Source organism: Oryctolagus cuniculus, chromosome 2 (genome assembly GCF_051225735.1).
Source record: "Oryctolagus cuniculus isolate XC-2025 breed Fujian yellow rabbit chromosome 2, ASM5122573v1, whole genome shotgun sequence".
NCBI lineage: Eukaryota > Metazoa > Chordata > Mammalia > Lagomorpha > Leporidae > Oryctolagus > Oryctolagus cuniculus.
In genome coordinates, this window is record NC_142868.1 from 120,443,386 (window position 1) to 120,458,308 (window position 14,923).

Below are 14,923 nucleotides of genomic sequence, written 5' to 3' on the forward strand. Positions count from 1 at the left end.
CTGGGCACTGATTCTTCCACTGACCTCTGTGTTGGCTGGTTTCATGCCTCACCAATTTGAGAAATTTAAGAAGCTTTTCCCTCAATCGAAGAACTATTGGCCATCTGACGATTACTGAGACTACAATTAGTGTATCTTTTCAAGAAACACAGTATGGAACTGCCCAGTTCGTTCCCTCTGCCTCTCCCTCTGCCTGTGTCCCAGACAGGAAGATGCACTAGGTAGGCCTGGACACCCACTGCCCACGTGCCCCTAGCAATGGCAGTGTCCAGGGAGGATCTCACTTGAAGCACATGGGAGCAGGTGTAAAACATATGTTTGCTTATTTGCCCTGATCACTAAAAAAAGATCTATGAGATAAATAACAATTGTTCTATGCCTAGGAGATTTGTTCGATTCGATGAGAATTTGCTATTTGATTTTGAATTGAATGAAGACTGCTCTATCAGGGATTGAAAGCTGATGCAGTTCCACCTGTGACCCCATGGGGACGCCAGCACACCTATGGTCTTGTAGTAACAGGCATTGGGAGGATGCGACTCCCAGCCTTGGGTAAACTCTTGAGAACAGTGTTGTTTCTGCTAAACCTTGTTGAATTATTTGTTTAGTGGAGAGTTAAGCTGGTGATTATAGAGTGAAAGTATGTCCGTGTAAAACTTAAAAGAAAAACAAAAGAGGAGTGAGGGGGAGTGAGGAAGCATGGAAGGACATGGTGGGCAGTGGCATTATGCCCTCATCACTGTGGATGGGATGGGCCAGCCTCATGCAGTGGGTAAAGCCACCTCATGCAGTACCAGCATCCCACATGGGCCCCGGTGGGAGTCCAGGCTTCTCATCTTCCAATCCAGCTCCCTGCTTGCCCTGGGAAAGCACCTGGAGCTGGCCCACGTGTTTGAGCTCGGGCACCATGTGGGAGAATGAAAGGAGTTCTATCTCCTAGCTCTGCCAGGCACTGCTCATCCATTGCAACCATTTGGGGAGTGAACCAGCGGATGGAAGATCACTCTCTATCCCTCAAAATCTCATTCTCTTTCTCTCTTTCTCTCTCTCTCTCTCTCAATGTGTGTGTGGTGTGTGTAGCAGAGACTTTCAGAAAGGAAATAAATCTTTTTAAAAAAAAACCATAGCTATGAAAATGATACCCTTTATAGAATTTATATAATCACTTGTATTAAACTCGTTTTGCTTGGAATATCTGTAAAGTTTTCCCTTTTGCTCTATGAATCAAAATATGCTGTAGCTTTGACTACTCAGAAAATATAGTTGATTTGCTTTAGAATAGTAGGGTCATGGTCAAGTCTGTGGTGCTGCTTCCAAGGAAGAAATGAGGGAGCCTCAAAGAGTCACCTGGCCCCTTCCACCCGACCCTGCAGGACCTTCAAGCCTGGCTGCTCTGAGAGTCACTCTCAGCAGATGGGCCCAGGAGAAGCAGCTGGGGCAGTCCAGCCTCACACTTCTGCTTTCCTGGGGGTTTCCGTTAGGGCTTGTAATACCGAGGTACCAGTACTACTACTATAATAAGTGCATTGACAGTAGTAAGTGGCAGCATCATCACACTGCACACCGCTGATGGTGAGAGTGTACTCTGTCCCAGATCCACTGCCTTTGAACCGCGATGAGACCCCAGATGCCAGAGTGGATGCAGAATAGATCAGGAGCTTGGGAGGCTGCCCTGGTTTCTGCTGATACCAAGAAAAGTAGTTGCTAATGCTCTGACTGGCCTGGCACTTGATGGTGACTGTGCCTCCCACAGCTCCAGACACGGGGGATGGAGTCTGGGTCAGCACGATGTTGGCACATCTGGCACCTGAGGAGGGAAAGAGAAACACAGAGACCACACTCATCCTCACGTTCTAAGAGGACGCTCCTGCAAAGACAGGTAGCCCTGGACACACTGCCCAAGGCCGTTCCTGCTGCTGGCCTTCCTTACCTGGGAGCCAGAGCAGCAGGAGCCCCAGCAGCTGAGTGGGGGCCCGCGTGTCCATGCTGGGTCCTGCCTGGCACTGCCTCCTGCATGGGGCGGGAGCAGCCTGCTCCTAAATGCCCAGAGAGGTGGGCGGTGCTCTGGGGACATGCAAATGAGCAGGGGCGGGGCAGGGCTGTGCCCAGCTGAAGGGCCCAGGGCAGTTCAGAACTCAGTCCAGGGGCTGTGTCTCCAGCTGCCCCAGCTCAGACCAGGGCTGCACAAGTTTACCTGCAGTGCGCATGCTTCCACCAGGAGACATCACCTCCCAAATTCCCTGAGGGACATTTGCCAACCCTATAATTGAACTGGAGGACAAGAAGGTGTAATTTGTTCATGCTTATGGTGGAATTCTTTAGTAGAAATGCTTTTCTAGGGAATACTTAGTTACACCTTAAAGCTGAGGTCCATGTCTTTCACCTGTTTGTCCTTTGATCCCTCATCTTGTCCCCTCATGGAGACCGCTGCACCAGGGAGATTGTCTCTGAGAGACGAGACTTCTACCCACACTTACCTCTGTACTGACTCAGAATAAACATCCTCAGAACAAGCGGCTGCCAGAGACCAGGACTCAGAAGGATAACACAGGTGCTTAGATGAGAGATCACACATGTGTGCTCTCCCACCTGCAGCCAGAGTTCTGAGTCAAGGATGCAGGAGGAAAGAAAAGTGAAAGTTCAAGGCCTCACCATAGGTCTGAAGACATCAAGAAAAATAACTTCCTTCTCTCCTCTCTCCTGAAACCTTCACTTTATCTCTAAGAAAATCTAGAGAGGAGGGTAGACTGGCATCATGGTACATGGATTAAGTTGCCACTTGCAAAGCCAGCAGCCTACATCAGACACTGGATTGAAGCCCACTGCTCCACTTCTGATCACATTCCCTGCTAATGCGCACTAAAACTGGGCTCCATTTTTTTTATCTCCAGTGTCTGGGCACTGATTATTCCCTCTGACCTGTGTGCTGACTGACTTTATGCTACAGGGACATGAGAAATCTTAAAATCTTTTGTCAGGACAGTTTGTCTACCCGACCATCACCGAGAGTACAATGAGTTTATTTTTCAGGAAACACAGATGTGGAGTTGCCCGATACATTCCCTCTCCTCTGCCTCTGCCTCTGCCCTGTCTAGGTGGAGACAGAAGGAGGCACACATGCACCTGCACACCCACAGCCCCATTGTCCTGAGCACTGGCCCTGCTCCATGGGAGGCACATCACATGGACACAGTGGGAGCACAGTTGGAACGTCATTGGTTTGTTTCTCATCTGCCCGGCCCACTAAAATGAAAGATCTATGACATAAAGGGCTCTGTTCGACTTCTTCCAATTATTTCAGGCCTAAGAATTTGTGCTACTATTCTTTGTGTGCCTTTATGTGCCAACAGTGAAGCTGCTATTAGTGCAATTGGATGAGAATGTTCTACTTGATTTTGCATTGAATCAAGAACTACTCCATCAGATTGAAAACTGACACGATTGCACATGTGCCCCCCATTTATTTTATTAAATGTAATATTTCCCATTTTTAAAAATATTTATTTATTTATTTACTTGAAAGACTGAGCATTGGTGAAAGACAAAGTGAGAGAGAGAAAGAGAGAGAGAGAAAATCCTCCACGTGCTGGTAGTTTCCCGGATGAGCCTGTCAGCTGAGGCTGGGTCAGGCCACAGTCCAGAGCACAAAACTCCATGTAGGACTCCCAGTGTGTGGCAGGATCCAAGCACAGCCAGTTTTATAAATCATAGCCCTCACTATGTTTTCTATTTATTGCTCTTTTATGTTACAAAGGCCATTAGGAAATAAGAGAAAGCAGAAGCCGCCCTGGCCTCAGTGACGTCCACCAGAACCACACTGAGGAGCTGCTCAGCTTCTCCAGGTTCTGGGCTGTGCAAGCCCTGCAGCCCCTGTCACAGGTGGAGCAGCAGCAGCAAAGCTGGGCTGAGCCGTGAGGAGAGCGTGGACCTCTACACACACTGGTCCTCTCTCTGCTGAGACCCCAGAGAGACATTCTCTGTAGGAGACCTGTGCAACCTGGGTCTGATGTGGACACCTGGGGACACTGCCCCTGTGTGCAGGTGGTGAGGGATCAGAGAATTCTCCTATCTGACTGCATCTCAGCAGACACGGAAGGTTACCCAAAGTGTGTACTGCTGCCGCCAAGGAGGAGGAAAGGAGGGGGCCTCAGAGGAGTCACCCTGGCCCCTTCCAACAAAACCTGCAGGACCTTCAAGCCTGGCTGCTCTGAGAATCACTCTCAGCAGATGGGGCCCAGGAGGAGCAGCTGGGGCAGCCCAGCCTCACACTTCTGCTTTCCTGGGAGGTTTTTGTTAGGGCTTGTATCACTGTGGAACCATAACTACTACTACTACTATAATAATAGCTTTGACAGTAGTAAGTGGCAGCATCGGCACACTCCAGGTCGCTGATGGTGAGAGTGAACTGTGTCCCAGATCCACTGCCTTTGAACCGCGATGGGACCCCAGATGCCAGAGTGGATGCCCTGTAGATCAGGAGCTTGGGAGGCTGCCCTGGTTTCTGCTGATACCAGGCTAAGTAGCTACTAATGCTCTGACTGGCCTGGCACTTGATGGTGACTGTGCCTCCCACAGCTGCCTCCACGGAGGCTGGAGTCTGGGTCATCACAATGTCAGCACATCTGGCACCTGAGGAGGGAAACAGAAACACAGAGACCACACTCATCCTCACGTTCTAAGAGGACGCTCCTGCAAAGACAGGCAGCCCTGGTCACACTGCCCGAGGCCATTCCTGCTGCTGGCCTTCCTTACCTGGGAGCCAGAGCAGTAGGAGCCCCAGCAGCTGAGTGGGGGCCCTCATGTCCATGCTGGGTCCTGCCTGGCACTGCCTCCTGCATGGGGTGGGAGCAGCCTGCTCCTAAATGCCCAGAGAAGTGGGCGGTGCTCTGGGGACATGCAAATCCGCAGGGGCGGGGCAGGGCTGCGCCCAGCTGAAGGGCCCAGGGCAGCTCAGAACTCAGTCCAGGGGCTGTGTCTCCAGCTGCCCCAGCTCAGACCAGGGCTGCACAAGTTTACCTGAAGTGCGCATGTTTCTACCAGGAGATGTCACCTCCCAAAGTTTCTGAGGGGCATTTGCCAAAATTGTGAGTTTATCGGACAAGATGGTGTAATAAATTCATGGTTATCTGGGATCTGTAGGAGAAAGTTCCTTTTCTTTAAAATAGATAGTAAACTAATTTATGCCTAAGGCCATTTCTTTACTTGTGTTCTGATGCCCTCACGTGGTCCCCTCACGGCAGACCGCTGCACCAGGGAGATGGTCTCTGAGATTCGAGACTTCTGTCCACACTCACCTCTGTACTGACTTAGAATAAACATCCTCAGAACAAGCGGCTGCCAGAGAGAGACCAGGACTCAGAAGGAGAACGCAGGTGCTTAGAGGAGAGATCACACAGGTGCGCTCTCCCTTCTGCAGCCTGAGTTCTGATCAGATTGCATAACGAAAAAAGAAGTGAAAGTTCAAGGCTTCATCATAGGTCTCAGGAACATCAAGAAAATTAACTTCCCTCTCTCCCCTCTTCAGAAACGTTCACGTTTGTCTTAAGAAAATCCAGAGAGGAGGGAAGGCTGGCATCGTGGCACAGTGGATTAGCTGCCACTTGCAAAGCCAGCAGCCTACATCAGAGACTGCTTTGATTCCCCACTGCTCCACTGCTGGCCACACCTGGGTGGGCACCGGTCAATCAGGTGAATTAACCACTCCCCTTGGAAGTGGATTAAAAGCCTGGGACATGGTGTGTCTGGCCTTTTTCCCTCCCTTCTCTCACTGGCTTCTTGCCAGTAGGGGGCTGGCTGCAGCCCTGTGCCTCCATGGTGTGTTGCCTTTGGGCCACCTGCCCCACACTTCCTGGCCTAGATGTTCCTCCACGTGGCTGGTTCCTGGTACTTAGTATGAACCCACATTTACCTCTCTGCTTTAGACGGGGCCCTCACTCTCCTATGCATCTTTCTCACTGAATAAATGCTTAAAATGTACCATGCTAACTTGTTCACCTATGCCAGTATTTAGAATTCTCTGAATATTAGGCAAGAACCCACATGGGCTTATTAATGGGGAACTTATTAATAAGCATATGGTGATATCGTATGGCACCCCAAATTATATTTTTGGAAGGTCAAATTCCAATATCAGGAGCAGAGGTAGAACGTTATTGGTTTGAGTATCATCAGCCCTGCCCACTACCATGGAAGATCTGTGAGATGAAGGGCTCTGTTCGATGTTTCCACTTAGTCTACATCTACAAGAGATGTGAATCCATTAGTTGTGTGCCATTGTGTGCAATGAAGTTACTATTGGTTCAATTCCATGAGAATTTTCTATTTGATTTCAGATTAAATGAAGAACTGCTCTATCAGGGATTGAAAGCTGACATGATTCCACCTATGACCCCCAGGGGGCGGAAGTGCACCTCAGGTCTGGTAGTGACAGTGGGATTGGGGGAATTGAGAAGCATAGCCTTGTCTTTAGGATGAGGAACAGTGGTTTTCTGCTTACTACATGTTGAATTTTGTATATATGGAGGGCTGAGCTAGTGCTAAAGTACATTGAAAGTATGTCTTTCAAAAGTTAAAATAGCGGAGCCAAGATGGCAGAATAGTGAGGGCGCGCACCGATAGTCCGGGAAAATTTAGTTTAATAAAAGGGTAGTTACGGTAGCATCAGAAAAAAGAACCAGGAAAATATTGCAGAGGAATCTCTTCTGGATCGAGTGGCTGTGAATCGGAGGACCTACTGGGAGAACAAGGTCGCCCACCGCGCGGAAGCGGGTGCCGCGGAAGCTGCAGGGTCTGCACGCCAGTGCGGGAAGGAGAGTGCATGTCACACAGACAACAGCGGGGAGAGTTGGGACGCCCAGGGCTCCGAGTCCACACATCGGCGCTGGAAGGGGAGGTGAGCTCAATAACCCGAGACATTGGCGGGGAAACGGGGGTCAGAATCTAGAGGGGGGCTGGAAAGTGCAGCAAACTCACTACCGGAAAGAAGGAAAAAAAAAAAAAGCTTGGGGGTCTCTCTTTTGCAAGGCTGCAAGGCTTGAAGAATTCACAAGAGACAAAGAACAGGCCTCCTCTCTGGATTTACATATCAACAGCTGAGAGCTAAGGAACTGAGTCACTACAATTCAGTAGCCTAGGCAACTCAGTGGGAGTCCAGAGGAGCCTAAACAGACTCTGGGTAGAAGCCAGAGACTGGAAGCTAAATACCATCAATTCTGCACAGCCTTGCCATGTGGTATTACTTACCCCCTGAATAAATAAAATAAATAAATAAATAAATAAATAAATAGAGAGAGATTTACCACGCATAACCTGAGGGTGTCACCTTTGCACACCCTTAACCAGGAAGAACCAAGCAGAGCTCTCAGGCCGCACCCATCTCAAGCCTCCAAGGCACCCCCAACAGCAGGCAGTCCACTTAACACGGACATAGCATAAAAAAAAAAAAAAACGCACAGTGACGAAAGAAGAATTAACTATGCCAAGTAACAAACACAGAAATCGAGGGAACAAGATCAACGATGACACTATGATGCCTCCAAATAAACAAAACACAGCAAACCAAGATTATGAAGATGATGAGATGATGAGATAGAAGAAATGCAAGATACGGATTTCAAAAAATTTATGATAAGAACATTTAGAGGTTTTCAAAAGCAAATCCTTGAACTACAGAAATCCTTATTGGACAGGATTGAAAATCTCTCTCGTGAAAATGAAATTTTAAGGAAGAATCAAAATGAAACTCAGAAACTAGTAGAACAGGAAAGTGTGATAGTGAAGAGAAATCAAAATGAAATGAAGAGCTCAATAGATCAAATGACAAACACATTAGAAAGCCTTAAAAACAGAATGGGTGAAGCAGAAGAGAGAATATCGGACTTAGAAGATAGAGCACAGGAAAACATACAGTCAAACCAAAGAAAAGAAGAGGAAATTAGAAATCTAAAAAATATTGTTGGGAATCTACAGCATACTATTAAAAAAACCAACATTCGAGTTCTAGGAGTTCCTGAAGCCATGGAGAGAGAGAAAGGATTAGAAGGCCTTTTTAGTGAGATACTAGCAGAGAACTTTCCAGGTTTGGAGAAGGACAGAGACATCCTAGTACAGGAAGCTCATAGAACCCCCAATAAACATGACCAAAAGAGATCCTCACCACGACACGTGGTAATTAAACTTACCACAGTGAAACATAAAGAAAAGATCCTAAAATGTGCAAGAGAGAAACGTCAGATTACTCTCAGAGGATCTCCAATCAGACTCACAGCAGACTTCTCATCAGAAACACTACAGGCTAGGAGGGAATGGCGAGACATAGCACAGGTGCTAAGAAAGAAAAATTGCCAGCCCAGAATATTATATCCTGCCAAGCTCTCATTTGTGAATGAAGGTGAAATAAAGACCTTTCATAGCAAACAGAAATTGAAAGACTTTGTGGCCACTCGTCCGGCCCTGCAAAAGATACTTAAAGATGTGCTACACTCAGAAACACAGAAACACGGCCATCAATATGAAAGAAGGGAAAGGAAGAACACCTACCAGTAAAAGAGCATGGGAAGCTCAAAGCATATACTAGAAAATATCTCCGGGAAAATGGCAGGGCAAAGTCACTACGTATCAATAGTCACATTGAACATTAATGGTCTGAATTCTCCAGTTAAAAGACACCGTTTGGCTGACCGGCTCAAAGAACACAACCAACTATTTGTTGCCTACAAGAAACACATCTCTCTAACAAAGAGGCATGCAGACTGAAAGTGAAAGGTTGGAAAAAGATATTCCATGCTAACAGAAACCAAAAAAAAGCAGGTGTAGCCATATTAATATCAGACAAAATAAACTTTAATACAAAAACTGTTAAGAGAGACAAAGAGGGACACTATATAATGATTAAGGGTTCAATTCAACACGAAGATGTAACTATTATAAATGTATATGCACCTAATTACAGGGCACCGGTCTATTTAAAAGATATGTTAAGGGACTTAAAGGGAGATTTAGATTCCAATACAATAGTACTGGGTGACTTCAATACTCCACTCTCAGAAATAGACAGATCATCCGGACAGAAGATCAACAAGGAAACAGCAGATTTAATTGACACTATTGCCCAAATGGATCTAACAGATATCTACAGAACTTTCAGCCCTACATCTACAGACTTCACATTCTTCTCAGCAGTGCATGGAACCTTCTCTAGGATTGATCACATACTAGGCCATAAAGCAAGTCCCAGCAAATTCAAAAGAATTAGAATCATACCATGCAGCTTCTCAGACCACAGCGGAATGAAGCTGGAAATTAGCAACTCAGGAAACCCCAGAAAGTATGCAAACACATGGAGACTGAACAACATGCTCCTGAATGAACACTGGGTCATTCAAGAAATCAAAAGAGAAATCAAAAACTTTTTAGAAGTAAATGAAGACAACAACACAACATATCAAAACTTATGGGATACAGCAAAAGCAGTATTGAGAGGCAAATTTATAGCAATAGGTGCCTATATCAAGAAATTGGAAAGGTACCAAATAAATGAGCTTTCAGCGCATCTCAAGGACCTAGAAAAACTGCAGCAAACCAAACCCAAATCTAGTAGGAGAAGAGAAATAATTAAAACCAGAGAAGAAATTAACAGGATTGAACCCAAAAAAAAAACACTACAAAAAATCAGCCAAGCGAGAAGCTGGTTTTTTGAAAAAATAAACAAAATTGACACCCCATTGGCCCAACTAACTAAAAAAAGAAGAGAAAAGACCCAAATCATTAAAATCAGAGATGAAAAAGGAAACGTAACAACAGACACCACAGAAATAAAAAGAATCATCAGAAATTACTACAAGGACCTGTATGCCAGCAAACAGGAAAATCTATCAGAAATGGATAGATTCCTGGACACATGCAATCTACCAAAATTGAACCATGAAGACATAGAAAACCTAAACAGACCCATAACTGAGACAGAAATTGAAACAGTAATAAAGGCCCTCCCAACAAAGAAAAGCCCAGGACCAGATGGATTCACTGCTGAATTCTACCAGACATTTAAAGAAGAACTAATCCCATTTCTTCTCAAACTATTCAGAACAATCGAAAAAGAGGGAATCCTCCCAAATTCTTTTTATGAAGCCAACATCACCTTAATCCCTAAGCCAGAGAAAGATGCAGCACTGAAAGAAAATTACAGACCAATATCCCTGATGAACATAGACGCAAAAATCCTCAATAAAATTCTGGCCAATAGAGTACAACAACACATCAGGAAAATCATCCACCCAGACCAAGTGGGATTCATCCCTGGTATGCAGGGATGGTTCAACATTCGCAAATCAGTCAATGTGATTCACCACATTAACAGACTGCAAAAGAAAAACCATATGATTATCTCAATTGATGCAGAGAAAGCATTTGATAAAATTCAACACCCTTTCATGATGAAAACTCTAAGCAAATTGGGTATAGAAGGAACATTCCTCAATATAATCAAAGCAATTTATAAAAAACCCCTATTGAATGGGGAAAAGTTGGAAGCATTTCCACTGAAATCTGGCACCTGGCAGGGATGCCCACTCTCACCACTGCTATTTAACATAGTTCTGGAAGTTTTAGCCAGAGCCATCAGACAAGAAAAAGAAATCAAAGGAATACAAATTGAGAAGGAAGAAGTCAAACTATCCCTCTTTGCAGACGATATGATCCTTTACTTAGAGGATCCAAAGAACTCTACTAAGAGACTATTGGGACTCATAGAGGAGTTTGGCAAAGTGGCAGGATATAAAATCAATGAACAAAAATCAACAGCCTTTGTATACACAAGCAATGCCATGACTGAGAAAGAACTGCTAAGATCAATCCCATTCACAATAGCTACAAAAACAATCAAATATCTTGGAATAAACTTAACCAAGGACGTTAAAGATCTCTACGATGAGAATTACAAAAACTTAAAGAAAGAAATAGAAGAGGATACCAAAAAATGGAAAAATCTTCCATGCTCATGGATTGGAAGAATCAACATCATCAAAATGTCCATTCTCCCAAAAGCAATTTATAGATTCAATGCAATCCCAATCAAGATACCAAAGTCATTCTTCTCAGATCTAGAAAAAATGATGCTGAAATTCATATGGAGGCACAAGAGACCTCGAATAGCTAAAGCAATCTTGTACAACAAAAACAAAGCCGGAGGCATCACAATACCAGATTTCAGGACATACTACAGGGCAGTTGTAATCAAAACAGCATGGTACTGGTACAGAAACAGATGGATAGACCAATGGAACAGAATTGAAACACCAGAAATCAATCCAAACATCTACAGCCAACTTATATTTGATCAAGGATCTAAAACCAATTCCTGGAGCAAGGACAGTCTATTCAATAAATGGTGCTGGGAAAACTGGATTTCCACGTGCAGAAGCATGAAGCAAGACCCCTAACTTACACCTTACACAAAAATCCACTCAACGTGGATTAAAGACCTAAATCTACGTCCTGACACCATTAAGTTATTAGAGAACATTGGAGAAACCCTTGAAGATATTGGCACAGGCAAAGAATTTCTGGAAAAGACCCGGGAGGCACAGGCAGTCAAAGCCAAAATCAACTATTGGGATTGCATCAAATTGAGAAGTTTCTGTACTGCAAAAGAAACAGTCAGGAGAGTGAAGAGACAACCGACAGAATGGGAAGAAATATTTGCAAACTATGCAACAGATAAAGGGTTAATAACCAGAATCTACAAAGAGATCAAGAAACTCCACAAAAACAAAACCAACAACCCACTTAAGAGATGGGCCAAGGACCTCAATAGACATTTTTCAAAAGAGGAAATCCAAATGGCCAACAGGCACATGAAAAAATGTTCAAGGTCGCTAGCAATCAGGGAAATGCAAATCAAAACCACAATGAGGTTTCACCTCACCCCGGTTAGAATGGCTCACATACAGAAATCTACCAACAACAGATGCTGGAGAGGATGTGGGGGAAAAGGGACACCAACCCACTGTTGGTGGGAATGCAAACTGGTCAAGCCACTATGGAAGTCAGTCTGGAGATTCCTCAGAAACCTGAATATAACCCTACCATTCAACCCAGCCATCCCACTCCTTGGAATTTACCCAAAGGAGTTTAAATTGGCAAACAAAAAAGCGGTCTGCACCCTAATGTTTATTGCAGCACAATTCACAATAGCCAAGACCTGGAAACAACCTAAATGCCCATCAACGGTAGACTGGATAAAGAAATTGTGGGATATGTATTCTCTAGAATACTATACCGCAGTAAGAAACAACGAAATCCAGTCATTTGCAACAAAATGGAGGAATCTGGAACACATCATGCTGAGTGAAGTAAGCCAATCCCAAAGGGACAAATACCATATGTTCTCCCTGATCGGTGACAACTGACTGAAAACCAAAAAGGAAACCTCCTGAAGTTAAATGGACACTATGAGAAACGGTGACTTGATCAGCATAGCCCTGACTGTTAATGAACAACTTAATACATTATCCCTCTTAGTAGTTTTTTTTTGTCTGTTCTACTTAATATGACTGGTTTAGTTCTGTAATTATCACACAGTTATTCTTAAGTGTTGAAAATTAACTGAAATGTGATCCCTGTTAAACGTAAGAGTGGGAATAAGAGAGGGAAGAGATGTATAATTTGGGACATGCTCAAGCTGACTTGCCCCAAATGGTAGAGTTAGAAACATACCAGGGGTTTCCAATTCAATCCCATCAAGGTGGCATGTACCAATGCCATCTCACTATTCCAAGTGATCAATTTCAGTTCACAATTGATCATAATGAAAGGACTAAGAGTCAAAGGGATCACATAAACAAGTCTAGTACCTGCTAACACTAACCGATAGAATAAATAAAGGGGAGAGTGATCCAACATGTGAAGTGAGATACTCAGCAGACTCATAGAATGGCAGATGTCCTAAATAGCACTCTGGCCTCAGAATCAGCCCTAAAGGCATTCGGATCTGGCTGAAAATCCCATGAGAGTATTGCAGGCATGGAAAGCCAAGACACTCTGGCAAAAAGATCTCTGTGAGTGAGATCCCAGTGGAAAGAACAGGTCTTCAAAGAAGGAGGTATCTTTCTCTGAAGGGAGGAGAGAACCTCCACTTTGACTATGACCTTGTCTAAACAAGATAAGAGTCGAAGAACTCAGAGGGCTTCCATAGCCTTGGAAACTCATGACTGGAGCATAGGGAGATTACTGATGCCATAGACAGGAGTGTCAATTGGTAAAGTCAACAACAGGAGTCACTGTGCACTTACTCCCCATGTAGGATCTCGGTCCTTAATGTGCTGTACATTGAGATTTAATGCTATAACGAGTACTCAAACAATATATTCCACTCTGTGTTTCTATGGGGGTGCAAACTGTTGAAATCTTTACTTAATGCATACTAAACTGATCTTCTGTAAAAAAAAAAAAAAAAAGAAATTATCAATTCCCAACTTGACTCTCACTGGGATTAAACATGACAATAGGTCTGCTCTGATTTCATCATCATTTAAAAAAATCATCTATTATTTTTCACTTTATGTTTCTGTGTGGGAGCAAACTGTTGAAATCCTTACTTAATGTATACTAAGCTGATCTTCTGTATATTAAGATAATTGAAAATGAATCTTGATGTGAATGGAAGGGGAGAGGGAGTGGGAAAGGGGAGGGTTGTGGGTGGGAGGGACGGTATTGGGGGGAAGCCATTGTAATCCATAAGTCGTACTTTGGAAATTCATATTCATTAAATAAAAGTTAAAAAAAAAAAGACAGTGAAAGAAACAATTACCCATAGCAATAACAACGTCATGCTAATTGGATGCTTTTGAAAAAAACCTGATTCATATATATTTTTGAGGTTGAGAAACTATGTTCTCTGATGCTCAATAAATTATTTCTTGGAATAAAAAAAAAAAAGTTAAAATAGGGGCCTGCGCTGTGGCGCAGCGGGTTAATGCCCTGGCCTGATGTGCTGGCATCCCATGTGGGTGATGGTTTGAGTACCGGCTGCTCCACTTCTGTTCCAGCCTCCCTGCTATGGCCTGCGAAAGCAGTAGAAGATGGCCCAAATCCTTGGGGCCCTGCACCCAGGTGGGAGAAATGGAGGAAGCTCCTGGCTCCTGGCTTTGGATTGGCACAGCTCCAGCCATTGTGGCCAACTGGGGAGTGAATCATCAGATAGAAGACCTCTCTCTCTCTGCCTCTCCTCTCTGTGTAACTCTGAATTTCAAATAAACAAATAAATCCTTTTAAAATAAATCAAAATTAAAAAAAGAAGAGCACTGTGAGTGAGGCAGGATGGAGCACATGGTGAACTATTATGATGCTTTTAAAACATATACATGACGGGCCAGCATTGTGGTGTTGTGAATAAGGCCACCCCTGCAATGCCAACATCGCACATGGGCACCAGTTGGAGTGCTGGCTTCGAATCCAGCTCCATACTAATGGCCTGGAAAATTAGCTGAAGATGTACCAAGTGATTGGGCCCTGGTACCCATATGGGAGACCTGGCCATTGCAGCCATTTGTAGAGTGTAACAGCAGATGGAAGAAAACTCTCTCTCTCTCTCTCTCTCTCTCTCTCTCTCTCTGCATTTGTGTGCGTGTGTGTGGTATTTTAGTAAAGACATTCATTGTAGTCATCTCTCTCCCATCTTGACCTAAGGTTAATATTTCCATTTGGGTCAAGAAATCAGTATGTATGAGAGGAATGTTATTTTAACAAGGTAAATGGACAGAAATTGGATGCTTTGCCTGCATTAAAGTAAGTTAAACTCATGTATCTTGGTATGATAAAACCATGGAAGAGCTAACAGTTCTATATGCATTTCCATGTTTCACTGGGGCTTACTCTAGACTTAGAGGTAAGTGCAGGAAGCGTTAGGAACACCCGCAGGCTGCTT